The 4,508-nt window shown below is 35.4% G+C and overlaps 1 pseudogene; it reads left to right on the plus strand.

Moving 5' to 3' along the window:
- The first annotated feature begins 613 nt into the window (after window positions 1–613).
- LOC140845989 (YY1-associated factor 2 pseudogene) lies at window positions 614–1,724 on the plus strand (annotated as a pseudogene).
- Window positions 1,725–4,508: the final 2,784 nt, after the last annotated feature.

A 4,508-nucleotide genomic window follows, 5' to 3' on the forward strand; every position in this document is an offset into this window, starting at 1 on the left:
CTTTAAAACTGGAGTTTCCATGTTTAACAATCGTTCCTGATTATGACAAGTTGAACCAGTTAGAATAAATGCAAACTTGCACACAGTCTCAATTATGGCTCCTCAAACACCAGAGTAAAATAGCAGTAACTCTTTGTTAGTATTTCTTCTGTCAGACAAAGTAGTGTTTTTTGACCACTAACTGAAAACTGAATTGGTCAAGAATTACTGAATTGTTCATATTGTGTTAAAATGATTTCACTTTATCATTACGATAGATTTGTCACTAATTTTAAATGACAATATTTTTTCTATTTCATCAATATATACTCAAACTAAATATGATAACTACCACATAATAAGAAATAAGTAAATATTTGTTGAATAAATGATAAGTGATTTAAGAAAATCGAATGATTTTGGTTCTAGTATTCTTCATACTTGTTTTCTCCAAAACAATCTTTTCTTCAAAACAATGAATGATATTGGAAGGTATTATACAAAATTATGATGATATAACAAGTATTCAAATTAAGCAACCTAGTAAAATTTATAAAATGCTGTAAAAACTTAGATGTAATTGTATTTTTATAAAAATTATGCCCTAGGCCCGGCCGCGGCCCTGAGCTGACAACACGCGGCCACGGCGCGGCTCCCGGCGCGCGCCCGTCGCCGAGCCTTGGGCGACAAGAAGAGCCCCACCAGGCCGAAGCGGCAGCCAAAGCCGTCGTCAGACGAGGGCTACTGGGACTGCAGCGTGTGCACCTTCCGGAAACGGCACCGAGGCCTTCAAGTGCATGATGTGCGACGTGCGCCAAGGGCACCTCCACCCGGAAACCACGACCTGTCTCCCAGCAGGTCACTCGGCAGTTTGTGCCCCCTACACAGTCAAAGAAAGAGAAAAAAGATAAAGTAGAAAAAGAAAAAAGTGAAAAGTGAAAAGGAAACACCTAGTAAAAAGAACAGTCATAAGAAAACCAGGCCAAGATTGAAAAATGTGGATCGGAGCAGTGCTCAGCACTTGGAAGTCACCGTTGGGGATCTGACAGTCATTATCACAGACTTTAAGGAGAAAACGAAGTCACCGCCCGCGGCCAGTGCCACCTCCGCGGATCAGCACAGTCAGAGCGGCTCCGGCTCGGGTAACACTGAGAGGGGCGTGTCCAGGTCATCCTCGCCCCGCGGAGAAGCCTCGTCACTGAATGGAGAGTCTCATTAAAGTTTATTTTCTCCAGTTTTTTAGTCACTTCTGTCATACCATGCAAATGCACAGATAATGCCAAGAAGTACCACATTTTCATGACCTATTCATGCACAATCCATAATTTGCTTTTTACATAAAATACGAATTTGTTACACTTATTGCAGTCTATGCCTACCAAACATTTCCAGACTTAACATTTTGGTCTCCACAGTCACAGGTACCATGAAATGTGGTTGAATTATTCATTATGCAGTGTTACTGGTAAGTCTATTTTCACTTTTAGTTTAGTGAATTCTAACATATAATTCTTGAATTCTCTACTATTGGCATGTAATGAATTTAAATTTTTATAACATAGTGCAAGCTGCCTAAATGTATTATTTGAGAATTGTGAAACAAATAGTTATATGTATACAAGTCAAAAATCAACTATTGCTGCAACAGAATTTTCTTAATGGTTCTCCTCTTAAATACACCTGCTGGTATACTTGCTGTGGTTAAACAGGAAAATTGCTATTAAATAAAAAACTTGTATGAACCATTGCCAATGTTTTCGACATATTTTACTAAATTATTGTTCCTGAATTGTTTCTGGTTTTGTTTTTTTGTTTTTTTGCTTTATCTTTCAAAACATTCATTTACTGTAATGTTTACTAGGAGACTAGTAAACAATAAAACATTGATTATTTAGCTTTGTAATTCAGGTTTAGTGCTGTTGTCATTGAACACTGGTATTTTCTGTATTATATAAAACATTTAAAATTCAAATAATTATAAGCATTTGGCAAAAAAAAAAAAAAAGAGGAGAGAAAAGAAACCTGCCATAATTTAAAACTGCAATTTTGGAGAAGCTTTAACTTAATAGTTTTATCACTGTTTCCTGGCCCCAAACTTTAGCCAGCGTCATAGAAGTATGAATCTAATTAATATAGAAATGAGAACTGTTGCACAGAACTGGAAAATAACTTATCTTAAAATGAGTTTAATTGGCCTCTTACTATATATAAGAATTCTTAAAAAAAATCATAGTGCCCTATTTTCAGACACAACCGCCAGTTTACGCATTTTATCAATATCCTGAAATTTAAAAAGTATTTACAGCCCCTCACTATTATATAAAATTACCAATAAAATATTTTTATGACTACAGATATTGCATTTTTGTTTACAACTAATCAAGTGTTTTATGTTGTATTTAAAAATCCAACCTAGAAACCACGTAGTACTGCTTAAATTCTTTGAGGGTCTCCTGCTTTCTCTTATCCATTTGCTTAATGTATATCCATCTACGGGGACTTCAGGAATATAAATAAACTTAAAGTATAACTTGAATACAGAATATCACATAAAGACATCATGTTAGCATTTGCAGAAAAGAAAAACTGTAGACCCTGACAGTTGTGATATTTGGTGGTTTCGCGTTGTAATGTAATTTTCTGTTTGATTGCAGAACTTTTTACAGGCACAATGGTACTGTCTTTTTTTGTAAAATGCTAGTTGTGAAATACAGTTAATTGCATACAGTAAAAGTCTGTGAATAAAACAGTTATATACCTCAAAAAAATTATGCCTTATACTTTAAGTTAAACTTCAGATTTGGTGTTCTTCTCTACTGTGCTAAAAAAATATGATGGGTATGTATAACTAGAGTATGGCTGTCTTGACACAACTTGGTAATTTTATTGATGAGAATTTAAATGATTAAGCCATAAGAAATGAATAAATATCCATCCTGTTTTACCAATTATTTTCCCCAGGACAAATCCATTAATGTAACATTTAGCTTGAAGTCTTCTGTTGTCTTGCCAATGGGCTTCATCCGCAAACAAGTTCACTGTGGATTCAGTGAGACTGAGGAATGACAATGGAACATTCTTGGGGTAAAAGGGCTTATGGCCCAACTTTGTTCTCCCGGTGATAGGTCGAGCACTAGGATCGTGTCTGCACCCAGAGGTCTGCAGATCTGTAATCCTTCTCCTAATCCTCCTTGTCTCTGCCTCCACCTACTGCACGGGGCAGAGCTCTTTATCTAGTGACTCAGTCAATACTAGCCTAGGAGTGTGGGAGCATTAGTCTAGCAGCAGGCCAGTTACATCATCAAGTACTTTAGGTTCAGGTGAGGATCCTGGCCATCAGAACTCCCATTTTCCCCACTGATGTTTTTCTCCCTTGTCACATTTACTACTTTGGTTAATGATAGGTTGATTTTATTTACATTTCTCCTGTGTTATTTTATTTTTAGTTATTTGAACTGATAGTACATGAGAAGTTAAAATATCTAAAATATCTAAAGTAGTAAAAAAGAGCCTTTAGATGGATTTCCAGTGTAATTGTAATTCTCAAAATTATATTTTTCTCATTTATTCAATATTCTGTCATGTTTTCTTTCAAATTTTGACAGGATGAAAAATAAAGTGTTCCATAGAGGGTGAAAGCTGCAAATAAAGTCCGTGCCATATTTGCACTCATAAGAGAGATAATTAGCTGAAAATCATAAGATGGTATTCAGTGGATACCACTTTTTCATGCTTGTGACAAATGGTTTTACCAGGTAAAGGCCAGAAAGCTGGTAAAATACAAATTGAAATGTTAGTAGTAAGAAAAGATCCACAAAAATAGGACTACTGCTTGTGGGTTTTCATATCATTTGGTAATGATATGTCACCTGTTACCTGAAAACTCTTTTTGGTATTTAAAATATTTTCAGCAAAGGAAATAATGAGCCAACAAAATAACTTTTCCAAACCTATGATTTCACTGAATTTATTTGATTTGTGCTCTATACATAGATACAGTTGTGTATTTGTAAAACTGGTAGCTAGCTAAACACTATTAAGGAGAAAGCCAGAGCATCAAAAAGTTTCCACCTTTACAGGAAAAGCAAGACTTGGGTTATTAGTTTAACAGCTTTTAATATCTTGGGACATTAAAACAATTACCACTTGGAGAAAATGATTTAGCTAGCTGTGAAAGCTCTTCAGGAGTGCCTAAATAGTTAGAAACATTTTTCAGACTGGGTCTGTGAATTTAATGGCCATCTCTGGACATATGATCAGCCTTGATACTGGAATTGCTTTGCATGGTATGAAGCTTGCCCTAGTAAAGCAAGCAAAATCTTCTGGTGCTCTTACCAAATACAGAAATATTTAACAGTGTGCCCAACCATAGTCTTATATGTACACATATTCAAAATATATGAAGACTCATAAATGCGATTTCAATTAAGTCAATAAATATGAATTAAATCTTTGAAAGAGTGTTTCAACTTTCTCCCTTGGTTTATGAGTGTTTCCAAAACATTACCCTGCTGGTTCAGTAAGAATCT

The sequence above is a fragment of the Manis javanica genome, chromosome 14 (assembly GCF_040802235.1).
Source record: "Manis javanica isolate MJ-LG chromosome 14, MJ_LKY, whole genome shotgun sequence".
Taxonomy (NCBI): domain Eukaryota; kingdom Metazoa; phylum Chordata; class Mammalia; order Pholidota; family Manidae; genus Manis; species Manis javanica.